Consider the following 15,108-nt stretch of genomic DNA (forward strand, 5'->3'; position numbering starts at 1 on the left):
GAGGTGGAAAGGCAAAGGGAGTTAATGGACTAATTGAGAGTTTTAAGGAATTCATGTCCTTAATTTTTCCTTTCTGTTTCATGTCATGTCCAAGATTCACAGGTCCTTTACAATTATATACCTCAGCTTTCTCTGTCCAAGTTCACATGTTTAAAAATATGCTAGTTTTATGGATTTAATGCAGTAATGAAACATCATGTGTGTCATCACCAGCCATTGAAAGTTAATGTTACTGGGCTTATCAGACTATTTTAGTATCCTTTATGGGCATTAGATTCATTTTACATTATAAAGTCTGTTGTAATTATCAGCTTAATGTCATAAATGGTTTGAAGTCTGCCCCATCAGGTTTATTATTACTGAATATAAACTGGAAAAAACTTCAGTGCCAGAAAAAGGGTCAAAGCCTTGTATGGCATTGGAGCAAAAATCACCTAGTCCAGCATTTTGTCTCCTATGGTGGCTAACACAGGTAGCTGAAGAAAGACATTAAATTCCATACAAACATGAACTCCCCAATATTTTTTCCCAGCCTCCAGTGATTTGTAGCTGAGGGACTTTTCAAGACAGAGCTAGCAAATCTTCAGTACTATGAACATGAGCCCTGATTGATGGCTGAATTTTTTTCACTTGATTTTCCCACCAAAAATTCTCCCTTTGTTGAAATATTCTTCTCTTTGAACCTAAAATTTCAAACCAAAATTATGCAACCTTAGTATTTTGAATGTTTTGAAAAAGGAAGTAAAACAGTTAAAAGCTTACAGCATCTCTTTTCATTCTCTGGCTCTGAGAGACTACGATCGTAGGAGGCCAAAAGAATGGAAAAAATGGCAGTGAAGCAGTGCACCTCATTAAGCCAGTTACATTCTGTGGCCAAACAGAGGGAGAGACATGAGAATAAAGGGGCCAAAATTCTAAAATGTTCAAATTTGTAGGTTTTGAACATAGATGTTTTTGAACATCTGAGTTTTTAAAATCTATTTTTGATCTATCTTCCCTACATTATCACTAATAGGTGACAACAAAATGTATTTGAACTTTTTTCTGGGAGAAATTTCTTTTTCACCAATTGTAGTTATGAAATTCTCTGGTCATCTGAATATATTTATTAACAAAATTTTATTATAAATATTTATTAAGGAATTTAAAACTTCCTACATTTCAACAGAAGTAGTAATACATGCCCTAATGCTAAAAATGTTAATTTTAGTTTTTGATATATTTGTAATGCACTTCAGAACCATAGTGTATGCTTGATGTTGTTAAATAAATTCTTAGAAACACGCTTGCAAAATAGATGCACTGCAAAGTCCTGCAGATAAAGTTGTTGTGGTGTTTGTTTTATTAGGGCCTCCTTGTGCCATATTCACAGTGTATAAATGCCTTTAAGGGGGTAAAATGGCTTTCTGAAGCTTTTTTCCATTCCTGCGTGGAGATGACCTCCATGGAAATGTGGTAAGGACAAGGAACACTTTGAAGGGTCATACTAGTTTCAGGGTGAACCATGTATACCAGCAATTTATTTCACGGGAATTGAGGCGAGCAAAAACTAAGTGGCAGTGCTTTGGCTCACATTTGGGACAGAACAGCTACAGTCTACAGCACAGACTAAGGCTTTCAGTCCCCATGTCCTTCTCCCTCCAATTCATACGCCAAAAAGATAAAAGGAAGAACAGAGTAAAAGGAATAACTGAATGAACAGCTTTCAGTTGCTGATAACCTCAAGGCATTATGACCACAGAGAGAGAGAGGTTCCCGTAAGTGGGAGAAATCCGATTGTACAAGTTACACACTTTTTTGAAAGACAGAATTAAAACATTTTTGTTATGTGATGCTGAAACAAACAAACAAACAAACAAAAAGATGCATCACTTGAAACACGGCAGAGTGGGGAAAAAGTGGCAGTGTCACAACTACAGCCTGAGCGAGCCTCCAAGGGAGGTGATGCAAGACAACGTAACAAAGGTGTTCTTGCTGAGGCTTTCCTGCTTGAAGAGATTTATTGCATTAAATTAGATCCAGCCTGGCAAAAGTTGTTTCTTTTGCAACTAGGTTAAAATATTCCGAAGTTCAGGATGCTGATACCAAGTAAATAAACATGACATTTTAAAATTAATGTGGTGCCAGGGAGGCCAGAAAGTTCTAAAGATGGTTAAATCATCTTTAGGTCATACTGGGAAAAAAAAAAACAACCACGAAACACTGAAGTTTTCAGTGGTGGATATGTTTTATTGCTTCTAATATAGATTCACTGGTGGTAGTTATTACCAACTGAGAACAGATCACATTGGGCGTGGAGGTCTTGGGTGCATTTAAACTGGGCTAATTGATACTAGGCTGTGAGTGTTTTGTTGAATGGAAAACAGTTTCAGTATTTAATAGTAATTTTGATGAGAAAAAGCCATTTTTTATAATTTGCAAAAATACAGGGGCATGGCTCGATACATTTATGTATTCCAGTGAATAGGAACTGTGTAATACCTTGGCATTTTTGAGGCTGCAAGTAAAGCTTTTTCTTAAAAAAAAGTTTACCATTCTACAGTGACAGAAAAGTAGCTTGCTCTTTTTTTTTTAGCATGTTCAGTATTCCATTTATTCCTTGCAGCCAATTTGTTCTTCTCGGCATGCTTAGACAAACTGCAAACTCATGTACCTTTTATAGAACTGCTGCAAGCCAGGAAGCAGAACCAGATAAGATGATTGAGGAAAAAAGGGCAGGATGCATTCGTTTGTTCTTCACTGCATTTTCAATTGAAACTCAAAAAATATTACGAAGATAATAACCTATTGCTTTTACATAAAGTAGAGGTAGCTTTTATATATGCCATGACAGCTGAGTTTCCAGTCTGTTGGCATTTTGTCTGGCATCTAGTATCAGTTTGAAAAATGCCTTCACTTTGCCAGTCTCACTTTGCCAAGTCACAGTTCAGAGTCACAAGAGAACAAAGGCAAATTCAATAGCTAGAAAAATACATGAGAAAAAAGACTGGCCTTGGACAAGATTTCATTTAATGCTGCTAGGAGCTCTAGTCCTGGCTAGAACTGTTTCAGAAGCTCTTCTGCTCTTTCTTCAGGAAATATGTTGGTGCACCTCAAACCCAGTGGAGCCACCCAATGGAAAACTAACTATATAATTCACACACTGCCAGAGCTGTTCTTTGTAGCTGTGGCTAGAGCACAGGTATCCCAGATAACCCGCTCTGAGACGATTCAAGTATCTCTAGGCTTACAGTGAAATCTGCAGTAAAAATAAAGGCTCTTCTAAGCTTTGTCTTCAGAAGTGACTGATATAAAGAAGCTCAAGTTTCCCAGTTTCTTTTTGATGTTTTTGAAAATTGTGCCTATATTCTAGCAAACCTACCAAAAAGCATGCCTGTTAGTTGGCATGTAACCTGTATAGACAGTATTGCCACTTGGGACAGTAATGCACACACTAATATTAATGGACATTTTTAGATTCTCTGTTGCCTCTCCCCACCTCTTACTTCAAGTGTCATTAACATCGCCATGGGGGTTGGAACTAGATGATCTTAAGGTCCTTTCCAACCCTAACTATTCTATGATTCTATGATTCTATGATCAACATAGACAAAAATCTTTCTTTATTACAGCAAAGAGAAAAAATGTTCACCATGTCACCACGGACCTTTCTGGACAAGTCTTGTCTGTTTTTGCGGATTTGTGATGGTGGTCAAATACAGCTTGCAACCCTTTGTCAGCCCCACTGACTAACTCTGAAGCTAATGAAATGTCTGAGAAGCACAGAGCTCCTTAGGCAACTTGACAACCATAATGTGGCACCTATCACTTGCATCCCCTGAAGGCCGAGTGCCTCTCAGCTTCCCACCAGCATGTTCAATTCTTCTGCTCCTTAACACAGAAACCTGCATGGCCACAGCTGACTCCTTAGCTTGTGTGTCTGCTGTCTGATTTGTGAACATTTATCAGATCACAGCTTGACTTGTCTTTTACGCCCTTATAGAGGTGCCTTTAATTACGTTTATCTTTCAGGCTGAGCAAAGGGGTTTTGATTTTCAAGGATGCTCTTAAAATCACTCTCGTTTTCAGCGACAGCATGTTACCACCTTCTAGGAGCACAGGACGATTGCCAGGACTGTTGGCCACAGTTTCATGAGTCAGAGATTTTAGTGACTTGGTAGGCAGTAACAGTTCCCCAAAATCAGATGGATCATTGAAACTTGTGCTTTGCCTTAACTGTCAGCACTTCATTAGGGGTCCTCTACATCCCTTTGAAAAACCCAAATAAACCCCAGCTGTATGGGGCCGGCTGATTGAACATTGCTTGCTTTATTTTTTATATTTGCTCTGGATGGTGTGTGATTATTTTTAAACAGTGTTGACTGGTGTAGAAAATGAGCCAGTGTAAGCAGGGAAGGTAAACATATGTTGAAAAACTCTCACAAAAGGCTAGGGCTGGCATCTTATTTAACCAAGATGTGCATGAGACAGACAATGCTGTAAAGTCATGAAAGTCCCAGCCAATGTGACACTGCAGATGTTTTTGTTGGGAGCAGAAGCTCCACAGAAGTGCTTTCATCTAATTGCATAATTACTTATGTCGCAGGCTCACAATTAGATCGTTTTCCCATTCAGATAGGACGAGGTAATTCTCAGGTTTTATAGTTGTCTTTTACACTGGTAGAGATATAGAACTCAAAAGCTAAAACAATCGTCTCAAATCTCTTCCAGCTTTCTCAGAAGCATGTTAACTCTCTTCATTATTTCTTCCTCAGTTAAGACCTTTGTTCATTTTCTTCAGTTAAATTGATAATAGGCTAAGGAATAATCCATCAGCATGTGAACTCAGATTTCAATTCTGTGTGAAGATGAATTCCTTCATTCAGGAAAAAAACCCAAATCCTCTTTAGCAAACGCTAACCTTGTTGTGGTTCCAGGCATTTAGTTTATTCATTGTAAGTAACTAAATTCTCAAGTCTCGGCACTTTTTAGGACTTCTAACTAATTTTTGGTTACAGAGATATTCTTGTCCAAAATACTCAGTCAGTGCCCCTGGAAGATAAATTTACAGTGTTTGCAAACTCTTCATGAGTAGGATAGCACTACTTAAAATTAAAGTATCAAGATATTGCCCTTGGGAATAGAGAAAAAAATTGAATTAGCATTTCTTGTTGTTGCCTAAATTTTACTATTCAGTCTATAAGGAAAAAAAAAAAATATGTATAGAGTGTATACATATACTTATTATATCTCCTGTCTTACCTTGCCCATGTAGTCTTAAAGAAGGTTTATTCCTTGTTCAAGTAATGCCTTTAGTAGTGAAACATGAATGGGAAGAATGTATCCCACAACTACTTTTTAATGGCAGCTTCATCTTGGAGAAAGAAAATAAAAGGAGTACTGTAATTATTTAATCTAGAAATAAAGATAATTTGTAGAAAACAATACTGAGTGCGTGAAAACATCAGATGTTGCGTTTCAGAATAAAAGAGCTAAATATATCTAGGCATGTGATAGTTGTGTGTAGCAGAGGTCTTGAGGTGGATGGGGAAGAGAACTAGTTTTTCATTCCATTAATTAAAAAATATGCCTTAAAGCTTGGAGTAAATTTGAGCAAATCATCTTTTCTTTGTTTGAATTATGTTTGCTACAGGCTGAAACTTTTTAAGCAGAGAAGTCAAGTGAATTTTGAGAGGAGTATTTTTAGTTTGTTAAGCCTACAATTGACTTTCTGTATCTCAGTGGTTGGCTTGTTTACCTGCAGTAACAAAACATTACTGGTTTTGGAAAACTAACCTAATGTTGCCATATTTAGACAATCAGGCTTGTTTATATTTTTGCATTAGTACAAAACTACTTTTTCATAGATCTATGCCACCCCTGTGTAAATGAGCATGGGACCATGTATATACCTCTGCCTGATATGGAAGGGAATAGATGCATAACAGAAAGCTTTTGCATGTGCCTATCTTAGACTGTCACCTCAGCCACTACACATGTTCCTTTCTTTAGTACTAACCATTTCCTCACTGGCAGTGACCTTTTCTTATCTGAAACTGGTCCTGATAGAATCATAGAATCAACTAGGTTGGAAAAGACCTTTAAGACCTTCCAGTCCAACCATTACTCCAGGACTGCCAAGGCCACCACTAAACCATGTCACTGAGGGCCTTATCTACGCGGTTTTTGAACACTTCCAGGGACATTGATTCCACCACTTCCCTGGGCAGCCTGTTCCAATGCCTGACCACCCTCTCGGGGAAGAAATTTTTCCTAATATCCAGTCTAAACCTTTCCTGGTGCAGCTTGAGGCTGTTACCTCTTGTCCTGTCACTTGTTACTCGGGGAAAGAGACTAGCCACATTCTCTCTCTGACCTCCTTTTAGGTAGCTTCACATGTGTAACATGGAAATGTTTTTTCCTATCTATAAGTTACGTTGGACTGTTCCATGCACTGTCAGATAGCTTTGGCAATGAATGAGGTGATCGCACTCTGGAAGTTGAAATTCAACCAGAACTTTTCATTTTACTTGAAATTCATCACTTATGTTGGCTTCTTTTGTTTCCTATACTGTTTGTCCCTTGCTGACCTGCTGTAGCTGTTTTTTGTTTTGCATATCAAATTGCTTTGACTGTAGTAATATGCTGAGACTCACTATTTTTATAGGAATGGAGTATACTTTTTTTTCTTTATTGCTGTAAGCATGTCATATAAAATAGCTGGCAGCCTACTGCATTATGTGGAGCAGAAATAAAAAACCTGCTTTTGCTGCAATGGGTGGAAATTATTTCAGGTGAAATGTTAAATGTAAATTATAGAATATATTATTTTGATTACAAGATGGTCTTTGTATAAAAACAGTAATATGGAAATAAGGAAAAGGATTGTTTCGACAGCTTAAATTACCTGTTTACCATTTCTTTTTGAAAAGTTAATATCTTTGACTATTTTCCACTTTTGTTGAGGCAGTTTTTATCATCATCTTTTTTGCCAAAGTAGCATTTCTCCAGCCTCAGATATGGCTCCTATTACAGCTATGATAGACTTAATTATAGAAAGGGAATAACTGCTGGGTTAGGACTGATTTAAAATTGCAGAAGCTATTTGACTAGATTTCAATGCTGATTCTACAAACAACTCCATATGTTACATTTCTGATCCTAGCTGAGCCCCGTGAAGTGAGCTGCATTCTGAACTGGGCACCATCTCTACAGGGACAGAAAGAAGATCAGCCTTGTTCTAGCATTCATATTAATTAAAATGTTTCTTCTTGCCTGTGATTCAGAGTAAGAGTAACAAATATAGATCCTAGGGATAATGCAGTGCAAAACCAAAATCTGTCCTTCTTTGCTCCTTTGGAAGCCACTGATTTCCATTCAAGCAGAATTAGTACTGAGCTCTTTTAACCCATTCCTGTCCCTTAATAATTTCTTCCTTCCATTTTTGGACTTTTCTGAGAGCCTGATTAAAACTATTCACTAGATTGTGTTGCTTAGGTCGCACCATTTCATTACTGACATTGTTCCTTTTTGGTACTTTGGTATCCTAAATGTGTCTATAACTTTCGAGGTTCTCTGATACTCCCCTTATGGACAGGGTAGCTCTTCAGGTGTTAGAAAGTGTGAAGATGTGTAGAGCATCCTGGGGGTGTCAAAAGCTCTTCTTTAACTCACCATAAAAAGCAGTCCCTAGACAGCATTACAGATTAACTCAGCTGAATCAGTTTATGTTATTGTAAGTCTTTCTCATGGGATAGCTTCAAAACTTAGATTTTGAACAAGCTGACAGTTACAACCTTGTGCAAAAATCATTTTTTTTTCCTTCTTTCATTTTTATCTAAATCCTTCATAAAGAATATTGGGATTTATGTGTTTATCTTACTTTAGAGAATTAAAACATTGGTATCATAGATCTAAAGGGAAACAAAGAAGTATTTCAAGGCAAAATGGCTTGTGAAGAGGTCATAGCTGGAGTACTTTCAGTCATCCCTATTTGCTTAGCTGCACGTAGAAAGTCTGACTAGCATTGGTGCATATGATTATATTATAAGCTGTATATATAATACTATGTACAACCATTATAAATACCTACTGCTGCATGATTTTAGTATGCATATTGCTAAAAAAGACCAATTAGACATGTTACAGAGTCACAGACCTGAACTTTTTCTAGCAGCTGTAGTCTTATGGGGAGGCTGCCATATTCCCCAGGAGGCAACGGACAGCAAAGGAACACTTTCCTCTCTCCTCATGCAAGCGGCACAGGCAGCTGTTGGTAGCCTGGCTTCCTTATTCAGAAGCATTAATCTTTCCAGTACTCCTCTTGCAGCATGAGAGAGGCAGTGGGAGTATTCTCTCTTGTGTTGAGAGAAGAAATTACCTCCCTACCAGTTTTTCCAGTGCACGAGGCAGATGCCTAGTGTTTCAGCTATATTGCTATGCTTGCTGTCCATAGGTAAATACTGGTGAGTGCCACCTGAGCATGCCATAGAATGAATCACTGCTATTTGTCAGTGACAGAGCACTCTGTGCTCAGTATGACATTGGTTCATATGCTTTCAGAAAAAACTCCTGAAAACATTTTTATGGACTTTTTTTCATTACATACCTACATTTTGGGATCTGAGAAAAGCAATCCTAGATGAAGTGTCCGAGTTCATTGCAGATGTTTTTCTCTGCTTCCTTGACTGATGGGAGAATAATAGTTTTGTTTACCTTCTGCTGTCCTAGGCAGCTGGTAATTCCTATTCTCTTTTTCTCTCTAGATTTGTTTTCTGCAGGGCAGATTGGAACCACAGACCTAATTGTCTCGTACTTTATATCCCTTGCAGCCAGTTACAGGTGTGTGTATAGTGTCACCTTACCAATATGGCAATGCTTTACAGAGACAAAAATTAGAAGGCACAAGGAGTACACGCAATATAAAGAGCAAGATAGGAGATAATCAACTCCCAGGGAGAGAGAGAAACTGTGTTTAAGTCTCGTACCATCTGGACATGACTTTTTGTGAGTGCTTATGAGTTTAAAATATCTGTAGGTGCTGAAGCATCTCAAGGTTCAGCAGCATATGCCACTTTTATGCCAGGAGCAGCTGAGTCCCAGATCAGAGATTTACTAGCTGTTAAAGGGAGATACCCCTTAAGAGACCGGAGCAGACAGATCAAGCTTCTTACCTTTCAGAAGCTGCCTCTATGAAAGAAGTTTCTGTTATTTTCTTCCCCTCCGGCCTGTCCTTTGCATAAACCTATGCCAGCTTTGATGTTTGGCTGTGTGTGAAGACAGGGGAAATGCAGTTGTGCAAGGATATTGCCTATACTGGTAATAATATAGAGCTCTTTGTTGGAAGGAGTTTAGGAAAAGTTGGCTGTAATCTGCTCAGGCTGAAAAAGGCTGAATACAAAGCTTTAAGTCTTATAAAAGCAGGCTAAACAAAGAAAAGGACCCTGAGGAAGGCTTGTAACAGCAATGTCCTATCGAGTAACCAGTGAATCATCACACTGACACCATGATATAATTAAACCCCATTTATTTGGACTGGTTTATTACAAAAATCGTGTATTGTGTCTCATCATTTTCACAACTGTGCAACACCAGTCACTTAAAAATTCCTTAATGGGTCTCTAATCTTGGAATACCACCTCTGAGTATCTTCTGCCCCAGCCTTGTTTTTACGTGCTTCAGTGTAAGGATAGCATAATGGCACTTAGAATAAAATGTGCCTGCACTGCTAAGAACATAATAAAGGTTTTGTTGTGCTGCCATATAGCTGAGCCAAGACCTAAGACAATGCTGAGGTGAGACACTGCTGCACACTCTTTACTGAGGGAACTAAAAGGTAGACAAAAATAATTTCTCACAGGTCAGCTCATTAAGGATGCTACTGAAGTACAGGCAGAAACAGGCTCCCAAGTTACTTTTTCCTTTCCTTTTCTCTTTTTTTTAGGACCTGAACCAAATTTGCTTAATGAGCTTTGGCATGAAAAATGATCTTTATTTCTTTCTTCCTACTATTGTCTATAAAAATAGAGCTGAGGGAGGGAGGTAGAGTACCTGGCAAAAAAACGAGTATGTTCAGAGAGAAATGACCATTAGTAGGGAATTAAAAGTGGCAAAATAGCTCTTCCTACTTTCCCCAACACCTATCTCAAGATAAAGCAAATGTCAGGGCACAGTGAGGTTGGGGGACCAAGTGGCAGGGTCTCCTCTAGGGCAGGCAAGGTCTTGTAGCCACGGATACCACTGGCTCAGCCAGCAAGCAGGGCAGGCCCCTGGGTTTTTCTTAACTATGCCATTGGTGGGTGAACTAATACCCTGCATTTGCAGCTGAGAGTTGCCTCCAGTCTTTCTTTTTTTTAAACAAACCATTTCATACATTAATTTTTCTTACCTAATCTTGTTCTGCACTACTTTGCAGGACAAGGAGTCTGTCCTCTTGGCAGTCCGTATTACATTTACATTGTCATTATGTCACTCAGTGATTCTGAAGTGATTTACCACTTACCTGGAAGATGGTACATACCTCCGCTGAAACATCCATTTGTGGCCTGGACAGTATTACGGTAGTATTCTAGTGTTGAAAGGATTCTGTGAGCTGTGTAACAGACTGTGGATAGTCTGCAATGCTTTCTTTGTTGGAAAGCTGGCCCACAAAATTCCTGCCTTTCCATCGTATCCTCTGCCCTAGTAAAATCATTCCTGTGTCTGCACTGCAGTTTGCTCAGTTGTGCTCAAGCACGTTTGTGAGGCTCTGCTGAAAACAAGATCTGGTCTGGTTTAGGTTAGAAAGAGGAGTATTTTTGAAATCTGCACCACTTCAGGGTGTAGTGTAGATCTAGCTATGTGAGTCTACAAAATCTTCTCTGACCTGAGCAAATACTTACCGGCTTGGCAAAAACTTAATCCAATTCTGTACGTAATCTGCCCTCACAGGTTTATTCTGTTTAAGGAAGATTATAAAAAGCCAATAAGACTGTTTTTTAAGAAGTAGCAGCTTCATATTCTGGAAGCAATTTACTGCTGACCAAATTCTTAAGCAGTGACAGCTAGGGAAGATGAATGCATGGTAAAAAAAGGACTTTTGGAAATTAAGAGTGAACGTCTTTGCATTTTTAACATATTTCTGAATTTCAAATACTACAGGTTTTCATTGTTTGAAGAACTGAACATTCACTGAATTGCCACTTACAGGTTCTGAGAACAAATTCTTTTATTTTCCTTCCAAACAATGCCAAATTAAAGAGTCTCATGTTTGCTCAAAGCAGCATCGGCATTACAGCAGTGTCACTGTTACTCAGTGAGCACTTCAGGTCAGTCTCCCTATTCTGCTAGCCTTCCTGAGCCTGGAAAGGGTCCCACTGCCTGCAGGTACCTTGGCAGGAGATGAGCAATATTTAGCACAAGGATAGCTGTTCGGATAACCACCAGACCAAACAAATGCAGGAGCATGTGAACACATTCTGCGTCAGAAGAACTGCACATGATGAAGGGATGATTTCAGTTTTCAAGGTCTAGAAATAGGATTGCAAATTTGCTGTAATCTCAATCAGATAGCTGGATGGAGTTGTCCTTCTCCACCCAATACCTTCAGGCTATTGGGGGACTTCTGATTTTCTTCCCTATTGGGAAAAGAAGGGGGAAGAATGGCCCAGCTTACAGGTTCCTTTCTTTTTCTCCTGGGTGTTAGTTATTAGCTGTCTCTCATGTGAGAAGGAATAGGCATTTCTAAGCTGAGTGAGGAAAGCATATATTCCCAGACAAGAGGACTTTGGCAAAACTAGGGAAGAACTATTGTTTTCCCCTGGACAAATTAAATAGAAATCACACACTCCACCTTCCCTCCCTAATTTTGATTTTCTAATATATGAATGAGCTTGTGATTAGATGAAATAAATTCACTCTGTCTCTAAAAGGCACTGTAACTATTTAAAACAGCTAACTACAAAATGAACTCATGTACTTGCAATAGTCTGAAAAGATTCTTCCATGGTTCTACTTCAGGAAACTATACCATATTAGCTATAAACTTTAGTTTCTTCAGTTGTATTTTCCCTTCACGTTTTAAGAACAAGGCTTTCCAAAATGTTACTAACAAAGATATCTTGCTGGCTTTTTTAATTAGGTTTTCCTGACTGCCTTTGCAAAGGAGAACAAATGTGTGTCGACACTGTCATCTAGTGGCAAAATCTGTACGAGGCTCTTGAGCGAGCAAAAGCAGCTGAGCTAGTCATCCAGCCAGCCACTTTCTGTTACACACTGATTAATGACTGATGCTCAGATCTGTATTTTTTGGGAGGCCTCCCTGCAGGCGACTTGAAGCAATTTCCAATCCAGGTGAGAGAATATCCCTAGCAGTTTGCACAGGAGATGATGACCCCACCGATGTTGCTCTGGGAGAATAGATCCATGCTTTTAGTTCAGTTGGTAAGACAGATTGGCCCTTTGCACACCTAAAAATATTGCCTGTGTAAAGAAACCATGAAGGAAAGTTAGTATCTTACAAGAAAGAAGTGTTCTTTAAGCTAGCCTGACACAGAAAGTCAAACTACATGAGAAAACTACATGAGCATAAGGACTATGAATTTGTACTTTGTGGGGAACTGGTACACTGAGTGCAGAAGAATGTTGTCCCTGCTAGAAGAGGTAATGGGAAATTGTCAACCAGTGGGATATTTTAAAAAAGACAGGGGGAAAAGAAATTAATTAATTAAGTAATTAATTTATTTATTTTTCTGTTTTCCAAATAACTTCACTTTACTTATATTTGAGCTACTGTGCTCTGGTGTGTTCACCACACTGCAGAAATGCAGCCTACCAGTCATGAAGATATGGATCATCATCTTGATTTGTCATCTGGCAGCATGAGATGCATCCTCTCAGTCAGAAGAGGAGAGAGGAGCATACCTATAAACAGCACACGTGGTTGCCCAGCAGCACTGAAGAGTTTAGAATGAATGTAAATATAGGAGCTAGCTTGATTCTTGAGGGAAAACTTTTATGAAAATAAGATACAACTATGAATGCAGTGAGATACCCTAAAACTGTATTCCTTGGGCTCCCTTTTTTGGAGGTCTTAGTCTCAGGCCCTAGAACTAGGTCATTGAAGTTACCGTCCATTTTGGAAAGAAAACAGGAGAGAGCCGAGTGGGTTTTGTACTACTGATGTTCAATCCATGCTGTCTCACAGGCATTTTTGATCTTTTGCCCTACCATTCTATTAAAACTCCCCCCTCTACCTGCAGACTTATACTGGGAGTTTACACTGCAGCAACTAGTGCTGGTAAAGGAGACAGAAGCCCACTTCAGTCTTCATACTTGGGAGAAAAAAGAAAAATTAATCAGAAAGAATTACATCAAACTGGGGATAATTTTATCAAAACTTACAAGTTAGCAGAGTATGAAACTCATCAAACATCATACATCCTCTTTGTGAAATCAAAACAAGCCACACAGATGATTATTTCCATCACAACTGCTAATCAACTGCTATATCTAATTGTATTTTCAAGAAGCTTTGATAGCATATGAAGATGTAATTTTATATAATGGAAAAATGCTCATAAATCTTCAGTATCCTCAGAGGTTATGACCATGGTTCTATGCTGATAGGTCATAGAAAAATGGGAATTATGCCCATTAGAATGGCAGTTCATAGATAGGCTGTTCCTTGGCTTTTGCTATTAGAATCCTCAGCAGAAACTCAGACAGATGTATCAAAGTTGCTAGAATTAACTAGCAACTATTAATAGCTAGTTGAAAGCTATTAATCACAAATCCCTAAAGCTTTTCTTTTTTAAAAAGTATTCTACACATTTCCTCATATATTCTGTCTGGAATACAGTGTACATACGTGTGATCTTTTTAAAGTGGTAAGCTTTAATGATAGCTGGGAATTACTTGAGAGAGAAAAGGATCCTTTTTAGTTTTTAAGGGTTTCCCCTCTCCCCTAATTTGGCATGTCTTTGTTTTGAAAACTGTAAAAAAAAAAGAGACTCTATTCATGCCTTTTATTGTTCCGCTTGCATCTTCATTTGTAATTTCATCTTGAAACTAAACCAAGACAGCCTATCAATTTTTACGTACTGATATTTCAGTACTTGAACATTCAGTATTTTAACATTTCTTACACAGCCTTTCATCCATAGGTTTCAACACACTTTTCATAGCCTTATTCCCCCCTATTTTGCAGGGCAGTAGATGGTCAGAAACATCTTCATAAAAGGGACAATTTAAAGCAGGCAAGTTAAATTCCTGTTTTCAGCATTCCTTGTAGAGGAGCTTATTCTGATTCTGCACGGAGACAGACCACACAGAGAGCAAGGAAGGATGAATATTCTCCCTGCTGCCTGAGCAGCCACTGGCATAGCTAAGATTAGCTGAAGAGAGCTACCCTGAGTTCCTAAGTCTGCACTTGGTAAGATCTGCGGGTACAGAAAACAGCCGTGCTAGAGTTTTTCCTGCAGAACTGCTCTGCTAAGCCTCCTTGCTCCTAACCAAACACTGTTGTGGTCGTCTGAGTGTGGGAAGTTTTTCGACTGTAGATGGCACTACAAGTTAAAATGCAAAGATGTGTCTGCCAGCCGTGCAGATCTTATTCTCGTCAGGTTTTTTTTCATCTCCCAAACACTCTAAAATCAGTATTCAGAAGATTAAAAAAATCTCATGAGAGGTTTTTAAGACCCAGAGAACACCTAGAAATAAGTAAGACAAGGTCAGAAGAGGCCTGTCTGGAGGTGATTAAAGGGGAATGCCATGTGCCATGCTCTTTTTGCCAACACACTACTTAATGCAGGGCTTGGGAACTGATACCACCACAACAGTCGTGGGTCGCTGCAGAAATGGGCAGGAGTGGTGATTCCTGTTGCTCTTGGATCATGCAGCTGGAGCAAGACAACTCAGGCGTCACTTCAGCGGGGCCATGATCCCATGTGCGGAGAGCACACTGGTAGACTCAGGGAGACAGGCTGCGTCCCACTGCGCCCACTGCCGTGAAGCGCGTCCTGACCACAGCACTTCGCACTGTACGCAGCTGTAGGTGGGCGCCCCCTGCCACCCAGACTGAGCGCAGCAGCACCACTCTGGCAGCAGCAACCCTAAAGCCGGTGTATCGGGTGCTCAGTGCAGAGGGATCAG

Source organism: Psittacula echo (assembly GCF_963264785.1).
Source record: "Psittacula echo genome assembly, chromosome: 4".
Classification (NCBI taxonomy): domain Eukaryota; kingdom Metazoa; phylum Chordata; class Aves; order Psittaciformes; family Psittacidae; genus Psittacula; species Psittacula echo.